This window comes from Pogona vitticeps, chromosome 6, assembly GCF_051106095.1.
Source record: "Pogona vitticeps strain Pit_001003342236 chromosome 6, PviZW2.1, whole genome shotgun sequence".
In the NCBI taxonomy this organism is placed as follows: Eukaryota; Metazoa; Chordata; class Lepidosauria; order Squamata; family Agamidae; genus Pogona; species Pogona vitticeps.
Window position 1 is genome coordinate 4600695 of NC_135788.1, and position 8321 is coordinate 4609015.

Sequence of the window (8321 nt, forward strand, 5' to 3'; positions counted from 1 at the left end):
AAAAATAATCATTCCAGGTCTAATGTCGATTCTAGAGCAAATTCATTTACTTTGCTTAGTTTTCTGGTTTCTGAGAGAAGGGGAAGAGAGGGGGGGGGTCAAACTGGCATCTCCAACTTTGGAGCAACTCCCAAGAAGAACCTGATACAGGCGAAAGGAACCGAACGAAGCTCATCGTGTAGTTGAGAGCGTTGAAGACAGAGTGGGTGGTTCCAAAGATTAGAAAAGTTACCTTTTTAAAAAAAAAGATAAGTCACCAAATCCCACAGCCAGGATGGGCAAGCGGTTGTGGCAGTTGGTGGCTTCTGGGAGTTGAGGGCCAAAAAAGTAATTTTTCCAAGCTTCAGGAAACCATGAGTTTTACAGGGAACCTTGGTTCAATCCCTTTTCAGAGTCACATCCAGGTCACAGCGACATTGCCTTGTGTTGTTTGCCAATGATGGGGGTGAAGGGATGCAGGCCAAGTCTTGGGACCTGCGTTCCAAATCCGAGCGTGTATCTTTGGTACCAAGTCCAAGTTTTGGGACTCATGACTTGGTACCAAAGACTCAGGCCTCCCCCGACCTCTCTGCCCACACATGCACCAGCTGGCTCATAATCTGGCACATAGCGGGCCAGCTCCGGGAACAGAAGGCCATCTCTGCGCATATGCAGTCCCATCAGCTGCCTGTTTCGGAAGATGGTGGCCATGGTGGCAACAGTAGGCTGATGGCAGTGGTGCTAGCGGTAGGGGCGGGGGAGGCAGGGGCAGGCCTATAGGGACTCAACAACACCACTTGTACCAATGAGCCCAGGTTGTAAGTCAAGTCCCAAGTCCTTCTGCTCCCCCCAAAAAAACACCACCGAGTTGAGTCTAAGTCAAGTGATGGCTGTGTCTTAATTCCAACTCAACGAGGACTCAAGAGTCCCCATTCCTGTTGTGGTGGACTGCTGGTGTTGCTTTCTTGTCTTGCTGAAGGACTCGCTTTAGGAAGATGCTGGACCAGTTACTCCAAAAAGCATGATGATGAATGGTTCCTGCTGGCTACTCCCTGGCCTGCCTCGCAGGTCCATGAGCGTGGTGGCTTTTCAAGACAGCAGTGAGCTGGAAAAAAGGTATTTGAAGAGCTTCTAACATTAGAAGAAGGAGGGATACAGGCCCCTGGAGAAGCATGTCAGTAAAAGAAAAACTCCCTGAGAGGTGCATAGCGCCTGGCCTGGCCTCCTCTTGCCTCTTGCCAATTAACTTGCTTTTGCCTCGCAAATGGTCTCATGACTGGTCGTAAGGAACGTGGGCTTCATTCAGAAATCTGATTAAACTGGGAAAGCGTTACAGTAGGACCCTTCCTATCCGCGGGATCAGTATCCACTGGTTCACATCTGCTGCCGTAATATTGTATTACCAGAAAGGGCCACTAGAAGGAGCCAGAGACGATGCAGTGTATAGCATTTGATACTTCTGTGTTTGCCAGCATCCGTTGGGAAGCTTGGAACCTATTCCCAGTGGATAACGTGGTCCTACTGTACATGCCTGAAGGGAGAGTACAATAGCAGCCTCTTGATATCTAATTTGACCCCATCAGAGAGAAAGAGAGAGGGAGGAAGAGGGAGAAAGAATGGATGGATGGATGGATGAACGAATGAATAAGCAAACGAATGAACGAACTAACGAATGTTGGAAGATGAGAGAGAAGAGACCAGAACAGAGAGTGAAATTTAAAGTGGAATGATGGCTTAGAGATGGAAAGACTGGTTCAGGAAGGAGGACTGGGGCAAAGTCTGGTTTGAAATGGAAGCCGCAAACATGGAAGGAGGGAAGCCGTCATGATGAAGGAAAGGGGCAGAGAGAATCTAAGGAAGAGGAGAAGTTAGCCAAGAGAGGATGTCAGGAGAAGGTCACGAAGAAAGAGATGGTGGTTGTCCTTAAGTGAGGGGTGACTAACTTCACACCCAGATCCTGGCAACAACAGACTTACCCAGACTAGTGCCCAGCGCATGGCTTGGGCTACCGTTTCTGTTCCATTGGTGAGGATGGTGGACGTTGCAGTAAGTATCGAAATGTTTTTATTCTTTCTCCTACAAATGTCTCGGAGCCAGTTAGCAAGGCTTAGTGGTGGATCTCTGTACTTCTACGCTACAGCACAAAGAATTTTATCAGAAATTCAAAACTCTGCCCCTATCGGTACCCCATGTCAGACTTTGAGTACGCTGACTCTTTGCCTCTCTCTCTCTCTCTCTCTCTCTGTGTGTGTGTGTGTGTGTGTACACATGCAGATATCTGCTTGTGTGAGAGTAACCAAGAAAGACAAGACAGCTATGGCTGCTTACACGGGGTACGAACGCCCACATGCAGCCCTCTGCTGAAATCCAAGATCGTCAACTGCCCTGAGTTGCGCATGAAAAATGTCAGCCGTCACTTTTGAAAAGACGCCCAGGCCCTTGATTGAAGTTTGCGAGCCGCAAGGAATCTTAAAGATCTGTTTGGTATGCAGCAACAGAACCGGGACAGATTTACTCTGCCAGCCATGAAATGGATTCAAATTACCTGGTTAGCTATTAGTTAGTTATTTTTAAAAGACTCCATGGAGGAGCGGACTTGTGTATACCTTTGGCCAGCCCTGTCGCAGCGCATTGATTGTGCTTGTTTTCGTCCTGGCTGAAGGCTGGCGTGGATTCTTTGGGCCACTTCTGTCTATGCAAAAATGTTCCGTTTGCGCGGATGTTCTTATAAACAGGGCCGTTTCGTGTTGGCAGTGCTGATTTCCATATTGAGAGGGTCTGTGAGACTGTGCTGCGGTTGGCAATATTTTTCACTCCAGCACAGCTGGGTCGTATGTTCTCTGGGTCATATGTTCTCGTATGTTCCCTTATGGGTCAATGGTCTTTCTCTCTCTCTCCAAACTCAAATTGGCTTGTTTACTTGCTATTTTTCAGCATCTTTTGGGCAGAGAAGCAGAGCATTCAATGAATAAAGCTTGATTTCTAAGCTTGGTTCAATCATCAGGCAAAAGGGAGACGGTAGCCAAGGGATCCGAAGGAAACGGAGGCTCAGAAGGGCAGCTATGATCTATGATCTAGATCAGCAACCAACCAAACAGATTAACAGCAAACAAACATCTAGATCCTAGACCCTTATAGATAGAGAGGGGCATGAGTAAAACTCTGAATCAGGAGAGGGTGAAAGACCATCCAGGCTGATTTGAGGTTCGGTTTGTGACCTGGTTCAGGGATCTCGTTTTGCCAAACCAAAACAGAGCGCCAACAATTTTTTTGCCCTCAGCGCATCAATTTGTTTTGCCAAAAAAGATGCCCACTGATCCCCTTCCCATGCCTTCCTACCTGGTCTTGCAGCTGCTACCATCACCACCTCAGAGATTCAGAGAATCGTCCTAGGGTTGGAAGGGACCTTGGAGGTCTTCTAGTCTGACCCTCTGCCTAAGGCAGGAGACCTCAGACCTTAGCTGTCCAAAGCCTCCAGCAATGGGGCACCCACCACCTCAGGAGGCAAGCTGTTCCACTTCTTCATGGTTCTCTCACAGCCAAGAAATTCCTCCTTATTTCCAGGTTGGATCTCCCTCTGACAGTTTCCACCCATTGGTTCTTGTCCTACCCTCAGGCATAAGGGAGAATCCAACGATGCCCTCTTCCCTGGGGCAACCCTTCAGATCTTGGAAGACAGCTCTTATATCTCCCCTCCGTCTTCCCTTCGTTAAGCTAAACAGACCTAGTTCTTCTAGTCCTTCCTAGGAGTTAGCCTCCTGTCCCCTTATCGTCTTTGTTGCTCTTCTCTGCAACCCCTTCCAAGGCCTTGGTGTCTCTTTTTCTTGTATTTTGGTGACCAGAATTGGACCCAGCACTTCAAGTGCGACGCCACCAGCGTGGTATAGAGTGGGTCTATCACTTCCCATGATCTTGATGCTGTTCCCCTGTTGCTGCAGCCTAGGATGGCGTGGGCTTTCTTGGCAGCTGCAGCACGCGGCCGACTCATCCTTAGGTGGTGGTCCACCTTCATCCCCACCTCTTCCTCCACTGGCACTGCCATCCCCAGAGACAGCGGGGTCTGGCTCCCCCCACCCCCGAGGAGCTGAGCCTGATGCCTCTGCGCATGCGCCCACCACCCAGAAGATAGGTGGGCACATGGGCAAAAGCCGCCAGCCTGGCTTTTGGAACAGAAGAGGTGATGGGGGCAATTGGAAAGGGGGGGTGGGCAGTCCAGGATGTGGGGGTGGGCAGGAAGAAGTAGGTCCCCCCCAGGCACGAACCAGAAAAACCAACCGGAAAAGAGTTTGCTTTTCTGGGGATTCGTGGGGGTTCGTGGTTAGCCACGAATTACGAACCATCCCGAACTACCCAGCTTTCCGCTTCATGCCCGTCTCTCATCCTGAAGAGTAAAGGTTGCGTTCCTGGAGACCAAAGCTGAGATCATTCTTACGACTGTACCCCCAATTGCATGTGAAGCCTGGATTTTAGTGGAGAAAAGCTGACCAGTGGCACTCTTTGGGAAGTACGATGCTGCAGGAAAGCTTCACAGATGCTATGGACCACCAGAAATACAAATAAGGAGTTGCTGTTTAATGTCAGGTCAACTCCAACTTGCCCCAAGTTCTGAATGAGTGAACCCCCCCCCAAAAATAAACATCTGTCTTTAACGGCTCTTCTCGCCTCTTGTAAACTCAAGCCTATGGCTTCCTTTAGGAGGTTCATCCATCTCGTATTTGGCCTTCCTCTTTTCCTGCGGCCCTCTATCTTTCCTGGCATTACTGTCTTTTCCAGAGAACCCTGCCTCCTTATGATGTGCCCAAAGGCGGGCAGCCTCAGGTTCATGACTTTTGCTTCCCAGGGAAAGTTCAGCCTTGATTTGATCTAGGACCCACTCGTTGGTCTTTCTGGCAGTCCAGAATATCTGCAAAGTTCTCGTCCAGCACCCCATTCCAAAGGAATCTCTCTTTTTTCCCCTGTCAGATTCCTTCAATGTCCAGGTTTCACACAAATGCACAGCAATCGGTGATACAATCCTGTAGGGCTTTGCTTCCTTGCTTAGATAATGGTCAAAATCAAGGATGTGCATTTCAGTTTTTGTTTTGTGTTTGGGGGGGTTGCCTACAAATCCCATAATTCTCCTTTCTGGGAGTTCAACCTGCTGGAGCCGGACTTTATAGACACCTAAATTGTGCTCACCTGGAGAGAAAGGTCAGCTACCAAGCTTCACAGCCTTGGAAAGGCCTAACTTCCTGTTTGAAAAGGAAGTTTCCCAGCAGCCATTGGGACCGGCTCTTTTTAAGACAGGAAGTTAGGCCCAGCCAAGGCATGAAGCCATCCAATTGAGCCTTATTTCCTGTTGACCCTGATGAAGGTGTCAGGAAGGTCTGAGTCTCAAAGGTGGAGAATGATGGGATTTGTAGTTTCAGAAACCCACAATGAATGCCCCTAACTCAAGAACTGCCTTGAGTTTTTGGTTGTGGGATAAGAGAAAGTGAGGCCACCAACTAGTCTTAACTTTGGATAATTTTGACACAGAGACTTTTTGCAGCCAATTACAACGGACTCTGGGAGAAGCACATCAACAGCTCAATCCCACAGACGAGCAGAGCATGCTCTTTCCTGGCACAAAGTCATCGCAATTTTTCTTGGCGTCAGCCAATGGCAGGATTATATTTTCCCGTTCGGAGCACACACTCGCAAAGTTTAACTCCTAAAGACCGGATTGATTCTAGTGCAATACTTTTAGGTTCTGTGGCATTATTTGCTTTCTTAGATATCTATTGATGAACCTTGAGAGGACAGAGGGGTGTTATGATAACACTTTTCAAAGACTTGAATGGTGATCCTACAGAGGAGGAGCAGTATTTGTTCTTGATCAGGGTGCAGGACACGCAACCATGCGCTCAAGTTAAAGGAAGCCAGATTTCGGTTGAATCTCAGGAAAAACTTCCTAATTGTTAGAGCAGTCCGACAGTGGAACCCGTGACCTCGGGAGTTGGTGGTCACTCACAGTGCTTCCAACAGACGGAAGAGAGAGAAAGAGACACAGAGCAGAGAGGCGGGGCTCTCTTTGAATTCAGAAGCATGGAAGAAACAATTGGTCAAGGCTGTCTAGATTGACAGGCAGCCCAGCACAGAAAAGTCCCACCCAGACAAACGAACTCAAGGAAGCAGGTGCAGTTGCAAAAAAAACCCCTCCAACATGACAATCACTGAATTGATGGGATGTGTAGTCCTGCATCTTTAGAAAGCACCATGTTGGAGAACCCTTCTAAAACGCCTGAGCTGTACCTGCTCCATTAATAGGTCTCTCTCCTTTTTTGTCCAAATTGCATCTGTTTGTTCCTGAGAGACTTACAAGCCTCCCGAATAGCATTGGGAATAATGGAGCAATTCAAAGCATATTAGGATTTCCTAGAGGAAATGCTTATTTTTGTTTACACGAATAAAAAGCTGAAGCCGACAATGACCTAGAGAATTTGCGTGCTGAGAACGGGGCCAGTTCAATCTGGACTAATTAAGGTCTAATCAAAATACACGGCTATTCGTTTCTCAGAAAAAGCAGCACGAAGGCCCTTCTTTTTTAAGGAACAAATCCACCTAAGCACAAGGTATGCTTTTTCTAGCACGGCGTGACCAGGACAATGCAAAATGTCCAGGAGCTTCACTCTCCGGCTTCCCATTCAAGCTTCACTGGCAGAAATCTGCAGTATAGAAGATTATGGGAAGAGAGTGCTGGATCTGACCTGGTTCCAGGCAAGGGAAACCCTAGGCTACAAGGGGAAATGCACAAGCAGAACATTAGCACCACAACCCCTTTTCATCTGGGCTGCTCGGAGACTGGTGTGCAAAATATACACCGCCTGGGGGGGGGCATAAGCCACCCTGGCTAGTGAACACCGGTGGTCCTAACCTCCCTGGATTTATGCAATCACACATTTAAAGAGGTCCGGGTTAACAACTTTCCGGCTAGATGTGTTGCAATGTTTGGAATGGGGACGGTGGTACATCTTGTGGTGGTGAGTTCCGTAGTCTGAAATTGCTGGCCCTTGCTTGTAGAGGGAAAAGCAGTGACCGTTTACATTCTGCCTTATAGCCAAACAGCAAAGGCTGTACTCAGTACATTAGTTTTGAAGGAAAACAACAACAACCTTCCTTGCGATTAAAAACAACAACAGGAAAAACTCAGTACAGGTAATTAGATTCCTTTAACTCATAAATCCTCGTCCCTGGAATATACAGGGTGGCTCACACCATGGTCGTTTTCAAGGATGCTGTTTTCTGAGTCGGTTTGCTCTGGCAAACCCAATATCCCAACCAAAATATCCTACAAATTACGCAGCCAAGGGTGGTGGGTGTCGATTCAACAGTAGACCCCGTCGCCATAACAATCCCCAAAGCTCATTGTTCGGTTTGGACGAAACGCCAACTGGCTCATTCTTCTTCCTTCTTTGCAGCTGCAGCCAATTTGATCACTTGTTGACGGACACCTTGTCAAACTGCAGAACATTTGCCCTGGCGCCGATTCATTTCCGTTCCTGGTGGGCCGGATCCATGGCGTAATGTCTCCAGAATTACGATGGGCCTTCCCTCTTATGTCCGTGCGCCTAATCTAATGTCTCCTTGCTCCTTTCTAAACCCATCGCTCCATCTTCTCTTATTGACTGAGACAGTCCATCAAATCCTGCCTTCTGTGCATTATTTCATTTAGACAAAGACAAAACACACACACACACACACACACACACACACACACCAGCTCTTTATTTCTTTCCCACATGCTTGGTCTTTTCGGCACATGTATTTGAGCTTCCCCATGCACAAGATTTGAAATCTAGACTATGGAGTTGTTGTGTTTTTTTACAGTCTTGACGATTAAACAAAACGTTCACATCGTGTTCAGAAGGAAGACCTTTTTTTGATGCTATACACAACGATTGTAACTAAGGACCATGTGTCTTCCCTGAACTAGAGCTTATCTTTTTTTGGGCTACAATGCCCATGTTCCTCTCATCCACACATCAGCCCTGCAGGCTAGGAGAATCTGGGTGTCGGTAGCACTCGCCAGACTTCCGTCTACTCAGCGGAGGGGTGCAAATCTTACTTCATCCTCGCCAGTGAGAATGAAAACAATTCACATGTTTTCACTGGCAAAGCACTCATTTTCCTGGCCAGCTGATGTAATAAGTATCTGTTGCTCATTTTTCACCTTTCGGCACTTTGGGCGGAAAAAAAAATCGTGGATGTGATTTTCTTTCTTTTGCAAAATCCTTTGTATCTTGCACAGAAAACTTTGTGACTCCTGCAAAAGGCAAAGTGTTTATGTCATGCAAGCTTTTCCACACCCACACAAAAACAGG